This window comes from Bufo gargarizans, chromosome 4 (assembly GCF_014858855.1).
Source record: "Bufo gargarizans isolate SCDJY-AF-19 chromosome 4, ASM1485885v1, whole genome shotgun sequence".
In the NCBI taxonomy this organism is placed as follows: Eukaryota; Metazoa; Chordata; class Amphibia; order Anura; family Bufonidae; genus Bufo; species Bufo gargarizans.
This window is the reverse complement of record NC_058083.1, coordinates 37,396,586-37,411,420: the sequence shown is the minus strand read 5'-3', so window position 1 is coordinate 37,411,420 and position 14,835 is coordinate 37,396,586. Positions and strand designations below refer to the sequence as shown.

The window sequence follows — 14,835 nt, the reverse complement described above, 5'->3', positions numbered from 1 at the left end:
GTCTATTTCAGTAAACCCCACTGTGGGAATCTGGATTCCAGGATTGCCAGCGAAATCCGGAATCTCAGGCTCAAAGTCCACTGGGGGACACCAGCTAAGTTCATCGGCAGGGGGCTCCGGTGAACTTATTTGGTGGGCCGGGAAACCAGTACGAACCCCAGGGCGGCTCGTACTAGGGTGGGCCACAGGATCCCTAGCATGTGTGGCCCCTGGCTCCGCCTGGCGGCGTCTCCGCTGCCTTGGTGGCTCATCGTCATCCGATGATGATGAGGAGGATGCGGATGACAAAAGGAACGTGGGGTCATCCTCATCCTCACTGGGGCTCTCAGAGTCGGAGGCAATCTGGGCATATGCCTCCTCGGCCGAGAACACCCGGCGGGCCATGGGTGTGTGTGTGTGCGTGTGTATGTGCGTGCGTGTAAAACTTTATTCTATGTGCGTGTGTGTGGGGGCACGGGTGTTCACGTACTAAAAAGTCCAGGCAAAAAAAAGTGTTAGGAAAAAAAAAAAAAAAAAGTTCAAACTTGCTGATCTGCGGTTCAACGCTGATCAGCGGTCGGTGGGGTGGTGGGGCGGGCGATGCGCTAACAGTGGACGGACGCTAAAAAGTGCCGGCCAGTCAGCGCACGCAGAAAAAAAAAAAAAAGTGAAGGGTCTGGTGGTGGGGGGAGGGGGTTGGTGGGTGGGGGGGGGGCTGGTGGTGGGGGGGATGCGGGGGGGGCTGGTGGTGGGGGGGATGCGGGGGGGGCAAGTGGCAGGGGGGGTCTGGGGTGTGAAAGTTGAAAAAAAAAAGTTTGGAATAAATGTGCTTTTTTTTTTTTTTTTCTAACTTTTCCCTTCTATCCCTGCCTAAAGGTGCCTCTCCCTCACTGACCCTAACCTACCTGGGTGGCGATGGGTGCAGGAGGGTGATGGATGCCGATTTAGGGGGACACAGGAGCTGGTGCTGGACGATGCTGCACGGTCAGGGTGCTGGACAGGAAGAGGAGGGGAGAGAGGAGCGCAGGAAGTTTGAATCTCGCGCCTCTCTCCCCTGCACCAATCAGCACCCTGGACAGCGGCGTTCAGCACCAGGGCCAGCTCCGCCTCTGCAAATCCTCGGACTGCGATTGGTGGTGTAAAATTACGCCACCGATCGCAGTCTTTTTCCGGTTCATCGGGTCACAGGACACCCGAATGGACCGGAAACGCAGAAAACCGCAGGTCTGAATTGACCTGCGGTTTTCTGCGATCGCCGATACGGGGGGGTCCAATGACCCCCCCCTGCGTTGTTACGGGATGCCGGCTGAATGATTTCAGCCGAAATCCCGTTTCGATTAACCCCCGCGGCGCCGGAATTCAGATTTTAAGTCAGGACGTACCGGTACGTCCTCGGTCCTTAAGGACTCGGGAAATAGGGCGTACCGGTACGTCCTCGGTCCTTAAGGGGTTAAAAACACACTTTTTTGCCAAAATACCCAATTTTACAGCCATTGCAGCATTAAGCACGTGTGAAATTCATTCAAGGGTTATATACAGCTTTCATATTCTTTTAGTAAAAAAAACTCTGGCAATATCCAACATCTGGATTTGTCAGTGTGCAATTTAAGCTTGAAATACAGCCATCATTTTCTGGGTTTTTAAAAAGACACTTTTTTGCCAAAATTTCTAATTTTACAGCCCTTGCTGTATCTGTCAGTGTGAAATTCAAGGGTTATATACTGCTGTCATATTCTGTTATTAAACAAACACCCATTTTGGGCAAAGAAACTTAAATTGCGGCCTAGTCTGGATCAGTACGTGTGAGATACAGCCTTTACATACTGTGGTTCTATTCAGTTATTTGAAATACAGCCATTTTGGGCAAAAATCTTTAATTGCGGCCTAGTGTGGATCAGGGCATGTGAGATACACCCTTTATATACTGTGGTTATATCCTTCTATAAATAAAACACCCTTTTTAAGGCAAAATACACCATTTTTCTGGCCTTGCAGCATCAGCACGTGTAAAATTCAAGGGTTATATGCTGCTGTCATATTCAGTTATTAAACAAACACCTGTTTTGGGCAAAATAGTTTATTTTGCAGCCTTTGCTACATATGTCATTGTGAGATACAGCCTTTACATACAGATGTAGCAACGCTACCGCTCCTATCACATTCGTGAAAACAAAGAACGATAACGCAAGTAAAAATAGAAACAAAAAAATCTGAGTGCAATTTACCTCTGTAACCAGCAGATGGCGCATAGAAATATTACATTCTAAGATTTTAACATAGCTACAGACATTTTACAATGACCATACTAACACTTCAACTATTTTTAAATCTATCATTAATTTATTTTATAAACTATTAATTACATTTTATAGTTTTTAATTATCCTACCATTTATAATTATTTTATTAAAGTTATTTTTATTTAAATACCTATTTATAACACAACACAAATAAACACACAGGCTATATGCCAAAAGTCAGGTATAATGCAAGCCAACACCTATTCATAAAACAGGTAACCGGGATACCTTACAATGGCAGCCTGGTGCACTATGAGACATTGAAAAACCATCTCTTATCTAACTGAGAGACAGTACGTCTCAAAGTTGCCTGAGAGCTCTTGGATAGCTTAAGGTACCCATGCACCTAAATCTTTATCATTAGGGTGACAAGTTATATATATATTATTTGCACGGCTTTCTAATTGTTCTAATATATATTTAATAACCCTTCTCTACTGTTTTGTTATGTAAACTAATTTGCATAAATATGAAAGACATAGCACATGAGAAAGACATAGTCTTATTGCCCTATACCTTTATACCTTTCCATCATGAACAGCGCCATCTATTGGATACATAGTCTTATGTCCTACATTCTGCAGACTATTATCATTTTCCTCATGAACAGCGCCATCTATTGGATACATAGTCTCATGCCTTACATCATGCAGATTAACATAAAGTTCTTCTCATGCACAGCACTGTCTATTGGATTCACAGTATTATGCCTTACATTCTGCAGACTAGCATCATTTTCCTCATACACAGCGCCATTTATTGGATTAAGGTTTCTTTCACACTTGCAGCAGTGTGATCTGGCAGTTCCGACTACGGAACTGCCTGCCGGATCCGGATGCGTTTCACAAATGCATTGCAAAAACGGTCCGTTTCTCCACTTGTCATGAACAGCACCATCTATTCGATTCACAGTCTTATAACCTACATTTGGCAGACTAGCTTCATTTTCCTTATACACTGGTACAGGTGGCGGGCACAGTGTAGGTCACTGCTAGAAGGGCAATCACTGTGTATTTTACTGTTAAGGGGGGATGATGCTGCAAAGGTCACTGTTAAAGGGTTTCTACCACCAGAAATACTGTTATGTAGCTGACTGACATTAGCGATTCGCTAATGTCAGCACTACATAACAGTATGTTTCTAAAAGTATTTCCTGCAGCTGTTTTTGTTAAAAACTTACTTTTATAGATATGCTAATGAGCCTCTAGGTGCTATGTGGGCGTCATTAGCACCTAGAGGGCTCCGTTCACTAACCAGTTCAGCCGCCAATCGCGTCCCTCCAGCCCGCCCCGCTCCTGTTGATTGACGTGAAACTTCTCAGTATCTCGTCCAATTCCCGCGCCTGCACCTAGAGGCTCATTAGCATATCTATAAAAGTAAGTTTTTAACAAAAACAGCTGCAGGAAATACTTTTAGAAACATACTGTTATGTAGTGCTGACATTAGCGAATCGCTAATGTCAGTCAGCTACATAACAGTTTTTCTGGTGGTAGAAAACCTTTAAAGGGGTTGTCTGGGTTCAGCTAGTTTCCGCCAGGCAGTGTGTTTTTATAAACAAAAGTGCCCTTTCCCTGTGCGATGTAGCGCAGGGCAAAGAAAAGAGCATCGGAGCATAAACTGCTCTGATGCACCTGTCAGGGGGCTGCCAGGGTGGAAATGGAGGTATGAACCCGGACAACCCCTTTAAAGGGGCAGGCACTAAGGATGTGACTGTTAACTAGTGTTGATCATGAATATAGGCACTTCGAGAATTTTCAAATGTTTAGAATATCACGAAGTATATTCATTATCGCAAATATTAGTTGTTTTTTTTAATACCAGTTTATGCAACAAAAATAATTATGCAAATTTTTGCAATCCAGAAAATAATGACTGGAGATAACGAATTCTTGAATATATGGCAAATATTTGCCCAAATATTCGAGAAATATCGCAAATTCGTAAATTGCCCCTGCCGCTCAACACTACTGTTAACGGGTAACGGGTAGGCTGTTGTGGAGGTCACTGTTAAAGGGGCAGGCACTGTGGATGTTACTGATAAGGGGTTAGGCTGCTATGGAGGATGCATCCACAGTGCCTGCCCCTTTAACCCTTTAAGTGGGTGGACACTTTGAAACATGTCATCTACAGTCGTGGCCAAAAGCTTTGAGAATTACATAAATATTGAAAATTGGAAAAGTTGCTGCTTAAGTTTTTATAATAGCAATTTGCATATACTCCAGAATGTTATGAAGAGTGATCAAATGAATTGCATAGTCCTTTTTTTCCATGAAAATTAACTTAATCCCCCCAAAAAAATTCCACTGCATTTCATTGCTGTCATTAAAGGACCTGCTGAGATCATTTCAGTAATCGTCTTGTTAACTCAGGTGAGAATGTTGACGAGCACAAGGCTGGAGATCATTATGTCAGGCTGATTGGGTTAAAATGGCAGACTTGACATGTTAAAAGGAGGGTGATGCTTGATTGTTCTTCCATTGTTAACCATGGTGACCTGCAAAGAAACACGTGCAGCCATCATTGTGTTGCATAAAAATGGCTTCACAGGCAAGGATATTGTGGCTACTAAAATTGCACCTCAATCATCAAGAACTTCAAGGAAAGAGGTTCAATTCTTGTTAAGAAGGCTTCAGGGCATCCAAGAAAGTCCAGCAAGCGCCAGGATCGTCTCCTAAAGAGGATCCAGCTGTGGGATCGGAGTGCCACCAGTGCAGAGCTTGCTCAGGAATGGCAGCAGGCAGGTGTGAGCGCATCTGCACGCACAGTGAGGCGAAGACTTTTGGAAGATGGCCTGGTGTCAAGAAGGGCAGCAAAGAAGCCACTTCTCTCCAAAAAAAACACCAGGGACAGATTGATCTTCTGCAGAAAATATGGTGAATGGACTGCTGACGACTGGGGCAAAGTCATATTCTCTGATGAAGCCTCTTTTCGATTGTTTGGGGCATCAGGAGAAAGGCTTGTCCGGAGAAGAAAAGGTGAGTGCTACCATCAGTCCTGTGTCATGCCAACAGTAAAGCATCCTGAAACCATTCATGTGTGGGGTTGCTTCTCATCCAAGGGAGTGGGCTCACTCACAATTTTGCCCCAAAACACAGCCATGAATAAAGAATGGTACCAAAACACCCTCTAACAGCAACTTCTTCCAACAATCCAACAACAGTTTGGTAAAGAACAATGCATTTTCCAGCACGATGGAGCACCATGCCATAAGGCTCGGGCACCAAAACGTTGACATTTTGGGTCCATGGCTTGTAAACTCCCCAGATCTTAATTCCATTAAGAACTTGTGGTCAATCCTCAAGAGGCGGGTGGAAAAACAAAAACCCACTAATTATGACAAACTCCAAGAAGTGATTATGAAAGAATGGGTTGCTATCAGTCAGGAATTGGCCCAGAAGTTGATTGAGAGCATGCCCAGTCGAATTGCAGAGGTCCTGAAAAAGAAGGTCCAAAACTGCAAATACTGACTCTTTGCATAAATGTCATGTAATTGTCGACAAAAGCCTTTGAAACGTATGAAGTGCGTGTAATTATATTTCACTACATCACAGAAACAACAGAAACAAAGATCTAAAAGCAGTTTAGCAGCAAATTTTGTGAAAACGAATATTTGTGTCATTCTCAAAACTTTTGGCCACGACTGTACTTAAAAACAGATCCGCTAAACCAGGGATCAGCAACCTTCGGCACTCCAGCTGTTAAGAAACTACAATTCCCAGCATGCTCCATTGTTTTTTGTGAGAGTTCTGAGAAGAGCAGAGGAAGTATGCATGCTGGGAGTTGTAGTTTCACAACAGCTTGAGTGTCAGAGGTTGCCTAGGAACGGATCTGCTTTACCTTATTTGGCTCCATCCGTCTCCGTTTTGTCATTTGCGTGACGGATCACTTTCAAATGGATCCGCAAAACGAGAGTGTGAAAGTAACCTATATTGGAATTTTTTTTTCAAAATACTGTATTGTTCTCAGGACAGAGTTTAGATTACAGATTGAATTAACCCTTTAGGGTCAAATTGGCTTCTCAAGGAGATATATATGTTAAAGGCATCCCTTCATCTGTCTCATTCAGTAGCTATATAACTATTGAGAGATGTATTTTTTTTAAATACATTTCCACATTTAATCCTCCATTTTAATTATATTATTTGCCCCAGTGGAGCAGATCCGAATACACTACGCTTCTCCATGATAGAAACGATCAAACATTCTATCAGGGGAGGGGACATAGATATCATCTTGAGACAAAAAGAGTCCAAGTTGATTCATATGTAAAATACTATGTCACCATTAGGATTAAATGAGAACATCGATTTCTCTTGCTTTTTATAGCTGACCATGATTTATCTATAGAGGAACAGGTGTATATTAGAGTACAGTGTCAAGCTGAGAAGGGGAGGGTCTGTAGCCGTCTCCTGGACTGTACGTTTTCACCATTTCCTTATATGTAACATTATAAACATGAATAATACTAATACTTCTGCCTATACCAATCTGGCATAGAAATAGAAAGAATAGCTAGAAGATTCCTGTTATATGTTCATGAAGAACGTCTGACCCTAACATCAGTAGTTTTTTGTTCTTTGTTTATGTGTCCCAATGAGATGACGGGTATATTGTTATACACTAACATACTTGTTATATTCGTCATATTCCACAAAACGAAGATAACGAATGTATTCGTCATATTCTACAAAACGAAGATAACGAAGTATTCTGCATCTTCGTTTTAGCTACCTATTCATCAACTTCGCTAATTCTAGCAATCATATAGGACAGTTTACTATAGAGACAGCTAAGTTTAATTCGCTATGCGATTATATTACTTTGCTTTTTTTAAAATAAATAGAATCATTATAATACCTGATAATTATTATAATTATTCTATTTATAAAAAAAAGCAAAGCAATATAATCGCATAGCGAATTAAACTTAGCTGTCTCTATAAACTTTCCTATATGATTGCTAGAATTAGCGAAGTTGATGAATAAGTAGCTAAAACGAAGATGGAGAATACTTCGTTATATTCGTTTTGTGGAATCTAACCAATATATTCGTCATATTCGCTAATTCTACCAAGCCAACCATAGTAAACCAGGTCCAAGTTGAAATCACAATTCGATTATTATAACTTGAATTAATCGAATTGCGATTTCAGCTTAGCACTGCTATATTCCATATTAGGCTAGAATTAACAAATATGGAATATAGCAGTGTTAAGTTAAAATCGCAATTCGATTATTATAACTTGAATTAATCGCATTGCTATTTCAATAGGAGAGTAGCCTTTAGGTTAAAATCGCAATACGCGATTATTTAAATCGCATATTAATCGCGATAACTAGAATAATATGGAATATTCGCGAGTTTCGTCGAAATTGAATATGGCACCTGCCGCTCATCACTACTGGCTAATACGATACATTTTTCCCTGGTTCTCTACAGATTGCTCATGGGCCAACATTGTATTACCGGGGGCATGCTGCAAATCCCAGTGACTGTATGGGACCATCCACTCTTAGTCTGGGCACGCAAGTAATATTATCTTACTTGTATGAGTTGGCACATACTATCAATTATACTCTCACCTAAAGAATTATCAGGAACACCATACTAATACGGTGTTAGACCCCCTTTTGCCTTCAGAACTGCCTTAATTCTACATGGCATTGATTCAACAAGGTGCTGATAGCATTCTTTAGAAATGTTGACCCATATTGATAGGGTAGCATCTTGCAGTTGATGGAGATTTGAGGGATGCAAATCCAGAGCACGAAGCTCCCGTTCCACCACATCCCAAAGATGCTCTATTGGGTTGAGATCTGGTGACTGTGGGGCCATTTTAGTACAGTGAACTCATTGTCATGTTCAAGAAAAGAATTTGAAATGATTTGAGCTTTGTGACATGGTGCATTATCCTGCTGGAAGTAGCCATCAGAGGATGGGTACATGGTGGTCATGAAGGGATGGACATGGTCAGAAACAATGCTCAGGTAGCCCGTGGCAATTAAACGATGGCCAATTGGCACTAAGGGGCCTGAAGTGTGCCCAGAAAACATCCCCCACACCATTACACCACCATCACCAGCCTGCACAGTGGTAACAAGGCATGATGGATACATGTTCTCATTCTGTTTACGCCAAATTCGGACTCTACCATTTGAATGTCTCAACAGAAATCGAGACTCATCAGGCCAGGCAACATTTTTCCAGTCTTAAAAACAGTCCAATTTTGGTGAGCTCGTGCAAATTGTAGCCTCTTTTTCCTATTTGTAGTGGAGATGAGTGGTACCCGGTGGGGTCTTCTGCTGTTGTAGCCCATCCGCCTCAAGGTTGTGCATGTTGTGGCTTCACAAATGCTTTGCTGCATACCTCGGTTGTAACGAGTGGTTATTTCAGTCAACGTTGCTCTTCTATCAGCTTGAATCAGTCGGCCCATTCTCCTCTGACCTCCAGCATCAACAAGGCATTTTCGCCCACAGGACTGCCGCATACTGGATGTTTTTCCCTTTTCACACCATTCTTTGTAAACCCTAGAAATGGTTGTGCGTGAAAATCTCAGTAACTGAGCAGATTGTGAAATACTCAGACCGGCCCGTCTGACACCAACAACCATGCCACGCTCAAAATTGATTAAATCGCCTTTCTTTCCCATTCTGACATTCAGTTTGGAGTTCTGGAGATTGTCTTGACCAGGACTACAACCCTACATGCATTGAAGCAACTGCCATGTGATTGGTTGACTAGATAATCGCATTAATGAGAAATAGAACAGGTGTTCCTAATAATTCTTTAGGTAAGTGTATGTGACCATTCCCACTGGGTTATGTATTGAAGTGTTTAGGGCTGGCCAACCTGAGGCTCTCCAGCTGTTGCAAAACTACAACTCCCAGCATGCCCAGGCTACCTACAGCTATCAGCCTACAGCAGGGCATGGTGGGAGTTGTAGTTTTACAACATCTGGAGAGCCTCAGGTTGGCCATGCCTGCCATAGGGTCTCCGCTCCATGCATTGTATCCCCAGGTTTAATGAATATGTAGGCGTGTCTTGTGGTTCTCATGTCTGACAGGACGAGCTATTCAAATATATTACATCTATGAGGTTATCTATCATGAATATCTGATACATTGTCATTAAGATTGATGGCTTTTTTGATAACTTTGCTATCCTTAAGTATTGATGCCTAGTACGATACTGAACTAAATGTCCCCTGAAGAGCCCAGGTTATTGATATGGTTGAAACGCGTTGGAATCAAGGTGCCTAATTATATGCTGCCACTCTAAGGCAGCAAATCCAGGCGCCTTTTACATATATAAAAAAAATCATATGTATACCAATAAATGTGTTTGGCATCGTAATATATAAATATATACATAGATATTTGTATGTGTTGATATATATATATATATATATATATAGATAATCATACACATTGAAAATTTTGGTGTATCGCTAAGACGACACATTTAGAGCAATTGTTTATGATCATATAGGGTATCCACGGCCGTGGTGCTCCATTGCTCTATGTACGGCAAGTTTGTTATTTTTTGTACCTAGAATAGGCCACTAATTTATGGGCATCCAACACGGCTCTGCCTACAATAGTGCTATAGGGTCAGTCTAGGGCATATCAGGAGGTTCCAGAACACGGGATCGCCCCTATCGGGGCGGCCATTCCGTTTATAGGCAGGGCCTGTCAAGTAAAGGGCCACATCTAGGGACAGGCCCAAATAAAAAAGAGATTACCCTGCCTAGATCTCTATGTCCTAAATCACAACTGAGGAACAGAAACATTGCCACTGAGCATATACAGTATATATCCCTGATGTGTAGTTTTTGTATTTCTTTCCTTTTCTGTGTTTTGTTTGTTTGTGGGAGTTTGTTATTTTATATGTAACTTATATTAAAGGCTCCGTTTTATAACAGGAGGTACCCTGTGATTAAAATAATTACCGTATTTTTCGCCGTATAAGACGCACTTTTTCTTCCCCCAAAATGGGGGAGAAATGCCCCTGCGTCTTATACGGCGAATGCAGTCAGTTTTACATCGCTGGCAGCGATGTAAAGAGAGCGAGGACTCGGGGAGGGACTGGGAGGAGGAGCTGGGGCCGGCAATAGCGGCGGGGCGGTGCAGTCACTGTACTAAAGGCCCGCCCCGCCGCTCCGGTGTACTAATAAAATATGTCATATTCAATGAATGGTTATTAAATATGCCCCTTTATGCTTAATAGTACCTTAAATCCTTAGCGCTTCAGTAGTATGCAGGCTGGGCGGGCGGCAGCGTAACTCCCTGATGTCACGTGCCTGCGCCGCCTACTTTATGAATGAAGCAGGCGGCGCAGGCAAGTGACGTCAGTGAGTGACGCGCCGCGCCGCGCCGGCTGCCCGGCCTGCCGGCATTGTACTGAAGCGCTTCGGATTTAAGGTACTTTTAGGAATAAAGAGGCATATTTAAAAACTATTAATTGAATAAGACATATGATATTAGTATACAGGAGCGGCGGGGGATCTGTGGATGGCACAGTTATGGGCTGGGAGGGTCTGTGGATGACACATGTATAACAGTGCCATCCACAGATCCCCCCCTGTAACAGTGCCAGCCACAGATCCCCCTGTAACAGTGAAAGCCACAGATCCCCCCATAACAGTGTCCGTCATCCACAGTTCCCCCCTAACAGTGTCCGTCATCCACAGTTCCCCCCTAACAGTGTCCGTCATCCACAGTTCCCCCCATAACAGTGTCCGTCATCCACAGTTCCCCCCATAACAGTGTCCGTCATCCACAGTTCCCCCCATAACAGTGTCCGTCATCCACAGATCCCCCCATAACAGTGTCAGTCATCCACAGATCCCCCCATAACAGTGTCCGTCATCTACAGATCCCCCCATAACAGTGTCCGTCATCCACAGATCCCCCCATAACAGTGTCCGTCATCCACAGATCCCCAGTAATAGTGCCATCCACAGACCACCTAGTTCCAAACCCACAGCACACCTTTTGGTTAAAAATATTTTTTTTCTTATTTTCCTCCCCAAAAACCTAGGTGCGTCTTATACGCCGGTGCGTCTTATACGGCGAAAAATACGGTATACATACACACCACCTGTGGTTATTGCTCCCTCTGACGGGATACTGTCTTAGCTGTGATTCCCTCCGTTTTATCTGAGCCACACCCTTCTGCTTCTAATACCGAGTATCGCAATGTTAATTCTAGAGTGGGTTCTTTTGAGCCATTCATGTTTTCACTAAAGGAAATTTCCACAGCTTGTCCGTTTTAGTATTTAAATCCATCCTGCAGATTGTCTGGCCTCTTAGTGAGGAGGTGCCCCGATACTTGGGGCTCTGAGATTAAGGCGGCTTTGCTGCTGATAAGTATAGTACTGACTATGCTTTAGTCTATTCCTCTTCAGTGTGTGGATAAGACAGAAAGAGGGGAAAGAAGGGACTTTAACTTTGTTGTTATAGTAGGCAACAAAAACGAAAGGCGCCTTGAGAGGGAGACAAAGCTGAAAAAATTCCAGTTGCAGACCGTCCCCTCTCCACTCACTCCCCCCACCATCCCAGCACCATTTCTGTTCTTCACTGTCAGCCTTCAAATAGAGGCCTGGGGCTGGGTAGTAAAAGTTGATGAGTGAAGCTCATGTCACTATTGCACAAGGTAGTGATTAGCAGCAGACAGCTACACATTTCATAGACAGTGCCATCCAGTCTCCTGTGTATCCCCCTCTACTCACGCAAATACAGATGTTTGTAGGTAGGAATCCAACTCCTGTTAAAGATTTCCTCCGGTCCCAGAGGTTAGGCTTATGTAGCAGACAGGATACAAACTCCTCAACAAGAGCACGCGAGATGGAGAGCAGAGGAAGGTCAGAAGGAGATCAGGAGAAACAAAAGCACACCCCTGCATCTCCTCACCAGAGGCCTCATACATCAGAAAGTCAGAGCTTTCCGGGTTTCACTTCCAGCTTTTATACAAGTTGTGGTGTATGCCAGAACTGCTCCACATAGAGCTCCAAGGGAGGAGGAGGCTGAGGGGAAGAGGCACGGCATGCAACCTACATATTGCTGTGATGACGTTCCATGCCCATGGTTTATTTTAATCCTGGCCATGTAGCTGGCCAGCTAAGACCTGTCCTAGGTTGCTAATATAGCTTGTGTGTTTATACAGCTAGACCTGACAATAACCTTAATACAGTTCCTATGTTTGTGTGTTAAAGACAACATCAGAGTTATTTACAGTGACTTTATGTTTGGATGTCATATAACTGTTAGATTTTGTGTTCACAGGAGCAGAAAATATAATATGCCTTTAAAGGGGTATTCCCATCTTAGACAATCGGGGCATATCACTAGCTGGGACCCGCACCTATATCGAGAATGGAGCATGGAGTGCTGTGGCTGGAGGACCCCAGATTTCCCGGGATCCGTCCACCACCAAGCGCTAATCCCCGCCTCTATCATAGAAGTGAATGGGAGCGTGCCACGCATGCACGGCCCATGCTCCCATTCTTTTTTATGGGGCAGATGGCAATAGCCGAGCCAGCGCTTGGCTATTTTTGGTGGCCCCATAGAAATGAATGGAGGATGGCTGCACATGCGCAGTGCGCTCTCCTACACTTTCGGGGCTCTGTTCTCAATATAGGTGCGGGTCCCAGCGGTGGGATCCACACTTATAAGACAATGGGGGCATATCCTAGCGATATGCCCACATTGTCTGAGATGAGAAAACCCCTTTAAGATTAATTTTATAATGTAAGGTAAGCTCAATGACACAGCAGATACAACAGAACACATAGAGTTAAACTGTTGTTCCTGGGCAAGAGTCTAGACCAATCAAAGCCAGCCTCACACACAGCAGGAGTTTTACAAATCACAACTAGCCTCTCACACAGTCTGTGTGGGAAATTCCCCTGGCAGTAGCTGCTAGATTCATTACACCAGAGGAGAAGAGCTGAAAAGACATTCACTCCACTAAGAGCAGTGTTTTATGGAAACAGAGAGGCCAAAATAGGTATTTAAAAAAGTTATATAATGTTCTTACTGTTAATATAGTGATTAGACCTGTATACTGAACCGGTTATATGTGTGTTTACTTACAGTTTCACCATATAAATGAACTACTGAGCCATACAATCCAAACAAATTGCATACAAATGCAAACTGCTCATACCAGATCATAAGCAATTGCATAGAGCAAACTGCAAACCAAGTAGAGCAAGTGAACTATTGGTTAATCTCAGATATACCTCTCAGATAGATCATAAAGTGCTTAAAGGGAACCTGTCCCCGGGGTTTTGGGTATAGAGCTGAGGACATGGGTTGCTAGATGGCTGCTAGCACATCTGCAGTACCCAGTCCCCATAGCTCTATGTGCTTTTATTGTGTAAAAAAAACGATTTGATACATATGCAAATTAACCTGAGATGAGCCCTGTTCCTCAGGTTAAGTTGCATATGTATCAAATATTTATTTTTTACACAATAAAAGCACATAGAGCTATGGGGACTGGGTATTGCATATGTGCTAGCAGCCATCTAGCAACCCATTTCCTCAGCTCTATACACAAAATCCCGGTGACAGGTTCCCTTTAAATAACTTAAAGTGAAAGTACAGATACTGAAGAGAGAAATGTATCCACCATTTTATGTTGAATGACAAGATTGAACAGTTGAACCACCATCTTATGCATACCGCCATTTTATAATACTTTATTCAACACGTGTTTTGTACATGGACTATCTTCTGCGGAGGCGGCAGTGTTATATGAAGCAAAGTTGAAGTTAATAAAGAAGTTATTTTGAACATTTGGTGTGCTCTTTAAACCTAATGTTTCCAAGAGTAATAGACTGCCTGGTTAGACTAAAAAGTCAGAGATATAAAATTTCTTCTAATGCCACAGCGCAAAAGGCACTTCATAGTGCTGCGCCTGTCACAGGCCATCTTGCATATGACAATGCTTTTGTACTTGACACTGTGGAGAAAAACTGTCAGATATGATGCTAGCACATATATAGTGGTAGCTGAGCTTGGCTTAGGTCTGCAATGTTTGAGGCATCACCAGTTCCAGAGCTAACTATAACAGAAGCAGATCTGGCCCTGGCTTTTTTTGGGGAGGTTTATGGTCATATGTTTCCTATGCTCTTTATTACCGCCTCTGCAGCCACCACCCTTCTCCTCTAATGTCACTTCCTCGTCCTCAGCACCTAGGGTGTCCAAACATCCGGTTTTAGGCTGGACAGTCCGGTTTTCAGGGTCCCTGTACTCCATCTGGCGCAGTGCCTGGACGGACACAGGGATGTCCTCCTTTTCAGTAGCTCACGCTCATACAGCAGCATTGTGCTGTCTGAGCATGAGCTGCAGCAACTGACCAAGGCTTCTCTCACCCCAAGTCAGTCACTAGAGACGCAGATATGGCTCCCTGTGGCTGACTGAGGGGGAGAGAAGCACCCCGCCTGCCCTCAATCACCTTCCATTCACAAAGTTCTTCCCTCTCCTCCCCCCGTGTTTTTCCAGCCCCGGTGGTGGGGTGGCTTCACTGATGTGGGTGTGTGGCTTCATGTG

The 14,835-nt window shown here is 43.4% G+C and overlaps 1 protein-coding gene across 2 annotated transcripts in view; it reads right to left on the bottom strand.

Moving 5' to 3' along the window:
• The window catches only part of LOC122934192 (cytochrome P450 2C5-like), an 83,111-nt gene extending 70,862 nt beyond the window's left edge, over positions 1–12,249 (bottom strand). The window contains exon 1 of one of the 2 annotated variants that reach the window (XM_044289474.1): positions 12,009–12,249. The gene's annotated coding sequence lies outside the window, so the exon portion shown is untranslated. The remainder of the gene's footprint in view (positions 1–12,008) is intronic. The other variant, XM_044289473.1, reaches the window with a different exon arrangement.
• Between the last annotated feature and the right edge of the window lie 2,586 nt (positions 12,250–14,835).